Genomic DNA, 10,041 nt, shown 5'->3' with positions numbered 1-10,041 from the left:
GGGGGACGGGCACCCAGCGGCGCCACAGCTGCTCCCCTGTTTTCTCGGGGTTTTTTTTAAAGGCCCGAGAGCGGGACGGAGTGGCAGGCGCGAAAGGGAAATCACCCCCACCCCCGCGCTGTGCTGTCTCTAGAAATGTATAGAAATGAAGAGAAGATGTATATTAAGATGTCTATTAAGAAAACCACAACTGGGAAGGAAGGAAGTCGAGGCGTGATTTTACGCAATGTAATTAAAATGATATTAAGAATGATTGTAAAGACTGTTTTATTTTGTTTGTGGGAAAATTCAAGGCATTTTGTACCTTAGATGGAAAACCCAGATGGGTTCTATCTCCAGTGATACGTGAGAATAATAATTTATATAGCCTCCTCAATGCATTTGCTGAGTAGGAAACCAACGTAGGTCTCTGTCCTCACAATATACACTTGCACATTTATGCTGTTTTTGTACCAGAGCTGCGAGTTCGCTCGGGCCCTGGGCGAGATCCGGGGTCCCAGGTGGGAGGCAGGCGGCTGGGAAAGGAGGCCCCCGCACCTGGCCTGGCGGGGGGGGGGGCGGCCCTGAGCTCGGCTCCGCGGGGGGGGGGGGAGAGCGAGGGACCCGCATTCCCCGGGCGAGGCGGGGGGGGGGGGAGGCCTGGAGCTGCCCGTCGGCCCCCCCCGTCTGCGCGCGCTCGTGTGTGTCGGAAAGGACCCCCCCCCGCCCGCCGAGATGCGGAGCCCCGTCTTGGGCGGCTTCGGGGACGCGCCTCCCGCTCCCGGCGCAGCCCCGCGCCTGCCGAGCTTGCCTCCACTCCACTTCCGGTGCGGAGGGGGCGGGGATGTTTTATTTTTTCAGGGAGGGGGGAGAGGAAGAAAAAGGGAAACGGGGCTATTAATAGCGCCGCTGCCTGATTGGCTTATGGAAGCAATATATATATATATATATATATAAATATATAAATATATATATATATATCTCAAGCGGATTTTGGACCACGTGATTTTCCATCCGAAAACTCCAAGATGGCGGGTGCCGTCACGGGCTGATTCCGTTGGCGGCGCGCGCACCGCTGTGCCAGCGCCAAAGGGCCCGCCGGGCGCGTGTCCCTCCTGCCTCCTCCTCGCCGCCGCCGCCTCCGTGAGGGTCCCTCGCTGCCTCCGCCCCCCCCTCGCCCCTCGGTCTTCGCACGCAGGTCAGTGTAAGCGGCGGCGCCACTTCCCCCGGACCCTCCTCCCTCCCTCCCTCCTTGGCGGAGGGGGGCAGTTCTTCTCGGGGGGGGGGGGAATGGATGAGGATGGTTATTGTTATTATTCCCCTCAGGAGTTGTGTTCCTCAGGTCGGGCGGCGATGATGCGCTGCCCCCCCCCCCCCCGCCGCCCGTTTGAAAGAGATGAGCGGCTTTCGCCTGCCGCCTTTTTCGCTCCCCCGATTTCACGGGCCGCGGGCGGGCGGGGGGGACGCGGCCTGCGGGGGGGGGTGAATGGACGTCCCGTGTGTGTGTGTGTGTGTGTGGTGGGGTGACTGACGCCTGGGAGCGCCAATCAGGGCCCCGCCTGCTGCCTTGGCGGGCGCTTTTGAGCCACCGTCTCCTGTGCCCCCCACGCTGGGCTGAGGAGGGGGGGAGGGCGGGCCTTGGGGTCCTTGATCGACACCTGCGCCGGCCTTGCCCCCCCCCGCCCCGTGCCGCCCCGGCGCGCTTTCCCTGGGCGCGGAGGGGAGGGAGCCGCCCTTGGCCCGCCCCGGGGCTGCCGGAGCCTCTTCATTGATCCCCAGCGAGAGATCCCTGCTTGCGACTGAGGGCGAGTGGTCCAGGAGCCGCGCCCGCCTCGCCCCTCCCGAGGCGCCCGAGGGTGAGTCTCTAACGGGGGACGGGCGGCGCGAGAGATGCGGCGGCTGCGGCGCGGAGACGCCCATGGGGCGAGGCTGGGCGGCGTCCGCCCTCCCGGCCCAGGCGGCGGAGGGAAGGGGAGGCGAAGGGCGGCCGGTCCCCTCGAGAGGCAGCTCTTGCTGGCTCCGCAGGCCCCGCCACAAGGTGGTCCCGGTCCGGCCGTGCGAGGCTGGGGCGGCCAAGAGGGCAGTTGCGCTGCCAGAGCTTCCCGGGCCTTTGGACGCCTGAAGTAGGCGCGCGTGTCTGTCTGTGAGAGCTGAGGGTTTCCTTGCCTGATCTCTCCTGCCTTTGGAGCCCCGAGTCTCCCCTGGCAGGGCGATTGGGAAAAGGCTATAGCAGCCAGAAGACGAGAGTTTTTGTTGCTGGGAAAGTGCTTTCAACTTTTACATATGAGGCTTGTTTACGGATTCGAGCATCTTTTCCACCTCTCCTTCCTTGGAGGTTTTGAAGCAGAGCTTGGACGACCGTCTCTCACAGATGCTTGAGTTGAGATTCCTGCATAGCGGGGTTGACTAGATGGCCCTGGCGCCCCTTCCCGCTCTACAGTTATATTCTCCATGTATCTTGGTTCATTAATGGAGCTTTGCTTGCATAAGGTTTCATGCTCAATTCCTGGCATCACCCGAGATCCTTTTTAATTGGAAACAGGGCTCTAAACAGCCGCTGCCTGTTGAACTAGACAGTGTCGGGCAAGATGGGCCACTGATCTGACATGAGATATGCGTAAGAAACAGTCTTATATCAGTCATATGTATTTAATGATTCTCTCTCCCTCCCACCCCCGGTTTGGGTTAAAACTGTCTGTTCTTGCTGTGCCGTGTCACAGGTTGTGCTTGCTTACAACTTGTTCTCAACGTAATCTTGCTTTACCTTGGTCTTTCAGGCTCAGATACAGATGGGCAGGAGGGAATGCCTGGGAGAAACAACAATATTGTCCTGGATCTGTATCCCGTTATGAAGCATTTGAGCCCTAGGGCTCATCCACACTTCCACTTTCCCCACCTCTTTTCCCCGTGAAAACCCACTCTTTATCACTGAATTGGAGCATATGTAAGTTGGATTTTTTGTGGATTGACATTTGCTCTGATTCATTGTTAGAGTGGGTTTTCCTGGGGAAAGTGGTGGGGCAAGCGAAAAGCTTTTTAGACCTGCGTGTAGAAAGCATGGGACAAGCAGAAAACCTTGGAACTGTGCTTTCTAGGCACAGGGCAAGCAAAGTGCAGACATAGGGTTGACCTGTGCCTCTTCGTTTCTTACATCAGGAGCTGGCAGGATGGTGAGGGCAATTTTTTAGTACCTTGCACAGTTCTCATGCTGTCTTACTCCAGAGTAGGCTTCTGTGTGTTATTACTGTAAGAATGAAGGACACAAGAGTTTAGGTTTCTTTTTCTGGATTTGGAACTGCGAGATGAACGATAAAAATGTTCATTCATCACCATATTAATATTTCCAGCTGTAGATATGCTGTAAAATATCTGGGGTTGCTTTGGAACCTGAGATGTTTGGTGGGGATGAAATGGACTGGGTGGTATGGTGTTACAGCAGAGAAGAAGGGGTCAAGAATTATTTTCCAGTGTGCGTCTTCTTTTCTTCAGGTTGCACTTTCAGCAGCACTTTGCAACAGAAAAGATGTATGAGAAAAGATTTGTGAACTCAGTTGTCTAACCTGATATTTTTTGTAAGGTCCTGTGAGCAACTTTTAGAGAAGAGGCATTGCACAAATGCACTGAAACATAAATAATTAAGTAACCTGTTCTTGCTCAAAATCGGTATGCTCACCTCTCAACACTGTCAATATGCACTTTTTCTTATTGTCTCTTTAAAATCTATGAAACAGGTGGACCATTTTCAAAATTGGCTTTGACACTTTTCATTACTGACACAACTATCTGTTGCAGCTAGGAAGCACAGCTATACACACTATACTCCAAGTCATTAGCAGCCATGCCAGTTTTGCCCCTACTGATTCTGAGAAGAGTCCACATTTCCCACTCTTAAACCCATCCTGTCAGCTCCTGATGGAAACAAGACAGTCAACCCCAAGAATGATTTTTCTAGCAATATAGTAAGGCTTGGATACTTCATGAGGTAACAGGAAGAGGACAGCATAGGACATATTTACTGGTTCTTCATCTGGATTTCACCCTGAAAGACCAAATAAGAGTATTAATATGCGGAAAGTAAATTGGAAGCAAGCACAGTTTGTGACATTACACAACATCATTGCTGATCATGGGGCATGTATATGAAGGCACTAGGCTTGTCTTCTGATTTTTGGGCATTGTGGGAGCCTTAACTCTGATTGTAAACTGGCAGGTTTAGCATTTTAATATTGACTTTTATTGGTTTTTGAAAAGAAAATGCATTAAAATTTTATGGGCTGTTTAAACATGATAGTAGTTGTTTTCTACCATAAGTTTTGAACATAATTGGTAGTTCTCAATTATACATGCACTTGCATTCACACTCCAAACTGTACATTGCTCCCTGAAGCAGCAAACTGAAGTGGAATGCAGAATATTACAGCATGAATTTGTATAAAGTTTGGTTTAAAAGTTCGAACAACTAACTGCATGGCAAATCATTTTTGAAAGTAAAAAGAGAGAGAATGTCTTAAATCCTCTTAAGTTCAGTATAATGGCCTGGACAAATCTTGTCCAAATCTAAGAGCCATCTCCAAAATATAGGAGCCAGAGTTAATAACTGACATTTTAATGTACCAGAACCAGGGTATATTTGATTTAAATCAAATCATTATAAATTGCAAATTAAATTAAGACGTGATTTAAATGGGGGGGGGGGGGAGGTTACAGAAAGACATTCCTGCTGGTATAATCTTAATATTTATATTTACAACCAGATGAAAGTTTCATTTTTGGAATAATAAATTTTCAGAGTAGTTTTTACAGTTATATAAAAAATTACTGATTTGTTATACTATTAGAAATACATAGACAGATAATTATGAAATTATTGTGAGGTTTAATAAGTTAACTGTTTATATTTGGACAACTTTTCTGCTGTACTTTATTGGAAGGAGAAAAATAATCATTTCCTTAGTAACAATTTACCGTATTTTTCGCCCTATAGGACACACTTTTTCTCCTCCAAAAATGAAGGGGAAATGTGTGTGCGTCCTATGGGGCGAATGCAGGCTTTTGCTGAAGCCTGGAGAGCGAGAGGGGTTGGTGCGCACTGACCCCTCTCGCTCTCCAGGCTTCTGGAGAGCCCCACCACCAGCCCCACAAGCTCGGGGGACAGCGGGGAGGCGCAGCGCACCTTTCCCGCTGTCCCTCGACTTGGTTAGAAGGCTGGCAGGGGGGGGGGAAGCCTGCTCCTCCCCGTCGCCAGCCCCGCAAACTCGGGGGACAGCGGGAGGCGCAGCATGCCTTTCCTGCTGTGCCCCGACTTGGTTAGAAGGCTGGCGGAGGGCTTCCCCCTCCTCCAGCACCGCAAGCTCCCAGAGCGATACCAAAGCTGCACGCAGCTTCGGCATCGCTCTGGGTCCCGTTCTGGGGGCTGGCGTCGGGGGAAGCTCGGGCTTTCCCCGCGCCTGGGGGAAAAAATAATAATTTCCCCCCCCTTTATCCCCCCCCCAAATCTAGGTGCATCCTATGGGCCGGTGCGTCCTATAGGGCGAAAAATACGGTAAACAATTTATTTAACTGAAAAAACATTATAGCATATGTATCCATGTTTGTTAACTGATGCGGTTAAGCATTTTTTTTTAAAAAAAAACCTTAGACTGAGTTTCAGCACACATGAAAAACTTAAAACAAATCCTTATTTCTTGATGAATAGCCTTTGGACTATAATGCAACTTAAACAGAAACCTATCTTTAGAAAGTTTTTTTCCTCCAAAAGCATTTTATTTTAAAAATCCAATTTAAATAAAAAAGATCTGATTTAAATAAAAAAAGTCTGATTTTTTTAAAATATAAAAAAAATCATTTATTTTTATCCACCCTGACCACAACTCCAGATCCTAGAAAGCAATATCAACTCACCGCTGAGTTGGCTCCAGAAACTTGTCCAGTCCTACAGTAGGATTTGTGCACAACCTGCATTAGAGTGAAATTAGCTGCATTTCCAATTCTTTTCCTAGAGCTTTACTTCGGAGTTTACACTGGTACTATTCATAATGACCATTTCACGTTTGTAAAAACTCAGTTGTTTAGTGTGGCAGCACCTACACTTTGGAGCTTTTTGCTTATTGATATCAAGCAGGTGCCTTCACTGTATTCTTTTTGGCGCCTGCTAAAAACATTGTTGAGACAAGCCTACCCAGATTATGTAGAAAATTGCTGTGAATTTTAACTTGTTTTAGTATTTTAGGTTTTCGTATGTTTAAAGTATTACAAACCTTTCTTGATTTTATTGTTCTTTTTTTGTAATCCCTGTTCAAATACTTTTTAACAATCAAGCAGTGCCTACGTTTTATGAAAATAAACAAAATAAATACATAAATGATAGTATCATAATTTAAAAATGACTTAACTCAGCCTCTAAAAGCCACACATAAAAGGTGAGTTTTTTTCTGATGTGTAAATGAATAAGAAGTTGGAGCAAGATGCACAGATGGAGAGCCACAACTAAAAAACTCTTCATGGGCCCTCGCAATACACATCTCATTTAACAGACCACCAGCAGAGCCTCATCTGTTCAGCTTAATACATTGGTATGATGATATGGAGGAAGGCTATTTCCTCGGATATTTGGGCCCCAGTTGTCTGGGGTGCTAAATGTCAAGATAAGCACCTTGAATTGGACCTAGAAGACGACTGCCAACCCGTGCAGCTGTTAGAGAATGAATTATATTGCAGCTGACCTGCTGTTCCTGTCAGCACTCTGGATGCCACATCTCGCACAAGTTTGCAACTTCTGGATTGTCTTTAAGGGCAGCCTCATGTAGGTGCATTACATTAGTCAGAGCATGAATTATAGTACCAGGCTATCCCTGTGCAGAAATGGGTGTGCTAGATGCTCCTAGCCACTGAAGTCACTTGGACTTCAACTGACAACGATTGTTCTAGGAGCACCTTGAACTTCCAACCTGCTCCTTTAAAGAGTGTGCAACCACATCATAGCACAGACTTCAGAACCACCCACAGGACCTGCATCTTATTTGAATTCAGTTTCAGTTTATGGATATACATTTAGCCCATTAATCCACACACCAATTCAGAACCATCACTGCCTCCTCTGATACCATAAGCTGGGTGTTATTAGCATTTTGATGGCACTTTGCTCTAAATTTCCTGATGACTACACCCAGTGGCTTAGTTTAATATAGATATTAAACAACATGGGCCACAAGACTGGCCCTTCAGGAACCCCTAGGACAGCTGCCATGACTAAACAGAAGATGCCTAATTCTATTTATATAAACCACTGAATATAGGCTGTTTACTGGCTGTTCACAAACACAAAATTACACAACCATTTTCAGCTTTCTAATGTCTTTCTCCTACATGGCATACTTTGATCCAACAACCAACCATTTGAGGAAATAGCTACTATGGTTGGGTGTTATTAGATGCAGAATCATTGCTGTGGGTTGGAGGCACATACCCAATTCTTCCAAACGAAGAATCAACTCCTATTCAGTTAGCTCTCAATCCACTCATTTTCCATCTGGCTACAAACTCAGCCCCCTGTCCTGTCCCCCCCAAGAAGGAATGGATAAGGATATAAGGGGCAGTGAAGCACCAGTGGAAGCCCCCACCCTGAAGCCTGTCCCCACTTGCTGTTTCTGCCACTCAAGTTACAATCATTCACTTTCTGCTCTCTCTGCCTTCCAAGAGTCTGCGTTGCTGTGGCCTGAGCCTGGCCCTGCTCCAGAAAAATAGGTTTCTTCAAGCAATTCCCATTGAAAAATAGTGTTCAGGATGGCAACAAGACTTGCCAGTCTTCTAAATAGACTTACTTCCTTGTGATTGGTGGCACCTAGCCAATCAGGGCACAGATATTTACATTAATCATGAGGAAAAAGTTTTTGGCATAAATTGTGTCTGTGATTAACATCCACAACCATTTAATTTCAAGCAGTGTTCGAAACTCCTGTTGTTCTAGGCACATTTTGTGACAGGGAATTTCATTAGCACGAGCAGTTTCTGAGCTCTGGGCGCAGTTCTGCACCTAAGATTTCAAATTAAAACTGCAGAGTGGAAGGAAAGGAGGACTTTTTCTGCTTCCCCACTTCCAGCTACTCTCTGAAGCCTGGAGAAGAGACCCTCTTAAGAATATTAGGGGGGGTGGGCGGGGGAAGGACTAGACCATGTGAAAAATGAACATAATATTTTAGCTGCGGTTCATTCATTTTCAGCTTTGTATTCTTGTAGACATTCCATTGTTGTTCCCATAACCTAGGTTTAAGGTGCCATTTAGCTCCTAGCTTTCATATCTCAGTTTCTAACACTGACTTCAAGCACTGTGACTCCCATGAAAGCAGTAGTAGCAACCCTGGGAGTTCTCAGAACCAGACCAGCAGCAACAATATAGTTTTAATCTCCTCTCCCCTTTCCTTCCTTACTCTTAATGCTTTGGATGTGAGAGGGGACGTCTTTGATTGCCCTGAAATGGCATTTTGTAGCTTTGTTTTTTGTATGTGTTTTTGTTTTGTTGGCTTGCACACTCCGTTGGTCTTAAATTAATTGGCTTTGGGTCTGACAAGTTTGCATGCCCTGAAATGGGGTTTGGCAACAGAACTGTGGCTGTTAAAATTTCGTGAATGCATTGCAAGGCCTGGAGCAGCCTCTCAAATTTGGTTGAATCTTCATTCTTAGGAAAGATACACCTGTTGAGGATCTGCCTCCGCTGTGGCAGTTAAAGGTGCAGTAGTTTTGTGCAGAGAAAAGGTGGTAATCATACTTGTCCCTGCAATTTTATGACCTCTGGCATCTTTCTAGACTATATAGCTGGCAGCAGAATTGCCAGTTTTTTTACTGTTTCTTCTCCTATGAGTACCAGTAGCCATGCCGTGAAGAGCTTCGCCTGCTTAATTTCTGCATTGCAAACTGCTCTTAAAGGCAGAAGAACAGGACCAGTAGAAAGAAGAGAATCCTAAAATGGCCATTCAATATGCGCTTTCTTGGGAGCAAGTCCTAATGCATTCTACAAGGCTCATTTGTGAGTAAACGTTTATAGCGCCGGGTTGTAAAATAACACTGTTTTTTGAGGTCATGTTTGCTGGACTGTATAAGATTATTGCATTTTCACTAGATGTAATGTTTGTTTATACTATAATTACTAGCAGCCCTATGCATTTTACCCAGAAGTCCCACTATGCTCAGTGGGTTTACTCTTAACGTGAATCTCTGTAGCCTTGCACCTTGCAGTGTTCTTGCCTATTGTTATTCCTGCCTAGCCTTCTTTGGGCCGCCTGGGCCAGACCTGATCCCGGCAGAAGCTATAAAATACCACGCGGACTGGTGGGCCAAGGTCCTGGCGAACATCTTCGATGCAGTTAACAACTCTGGAAAGATTCCGGAAGTATGGAAGGACGCCGTCATCGTTCCCATCCACAAAAAGGGCTCTCCAGACGACCCGGGGAACTACAGGAACATCAGCCTGCTCTCAATAGTGGGGAAACTGTATGCCCGCTCCCTGTTGAACAGACTTATCCAATGGGCCGAAGAGACAAAATTAATTGGGCCCGAACAAGCTGGATTCCGCCCAAAACAGTCAACAATTAATCATATTCTAATTTTACAGCATCTTGCCTGGAAATATTCCACCCCAAAGGGTGGCCAACTCTGTGTGGCATTCATTGACCTAAAGGCAGCATTCGATAGTATCCCCAGGAGCATCCTCTGGGAAAAACTCACCCGCTGGGGCATCGACAGAAGGCTTCTCTGGCTAATAATCAAACTCCATGAGAACTCAGCGGCCAGAGTGAGATTCACCCCGGAGGGTGATCTCACGAATTCAATTCCCATTAACAGAGGTGTCCGACAGGGTTGTATATTGGCTCCACTCCTGTTCAATTTGTTCATAAGTGACATGAGGACTCCCCTAATAGAGGCCCAAGAAAGGATTCATGCACCCCGCCTAGCACTTTATCGCTGCCCCTTGTTACTATATGCGGATGACGCAGCCATTCTTTCCTTTTCTAGAGTAGGTCTCAGGAGGGCCCTAAAAATCTTTGGATCATACTGTAACGCAAATTC

At 47.2% G+C, this 10,041-nt stretch overlaps 1 protein-coding gene across 12 annotated transcripts in view; it reads left to right on the top strand.

Annotated features, from left to right (window-relative positions):
* Positions 1-981: 981 nt before the first annotated feature.
* Positions 982-10,041, top strand: part of HDAC4 (histone deacetylase 4) — a 124,863-nt gene continuing 115,803 nt past the window's right edge. For 6 of the 12 annotated variants that reach the window (XM_028704317.2, XM_028704303.2, XM_028704282.2 and 3 more), the window contains exon 1: positions 984-1,177. The gene's annotated coding sequence lies outside the window, so the exon portion shown is untranslated. Of the gene's footprint in view, positions 1,178-1,678; positions 1,836-10,041 lie in introns of those variants that run through there. The other 6 variants (XM_028704325.2, XM_077919191.1, XM_028704309.2 and 3 more) reach the window with 4 other exon arrangements.

This window comes from Podarcis muralis, chromosome 1 (assembly GCF_964188315.1).
Source record: "Podarcis muralis chromosome 1, rPodMur119.hap1.1, whole genome shotgun sequence".
NCBI classification, from domain to species: domain Eukaryota; kingdom Metazoa; phylum Chordata; class Lepidosauria; order Squamata; family Lacertidae; genus Podarcis; species Podarcis muralis.
The sequence above is the reverse complement of the archived record's forward strand: the minus strand, read 5'-3'. Positions and strand labels throughout refer to the sequence as shown.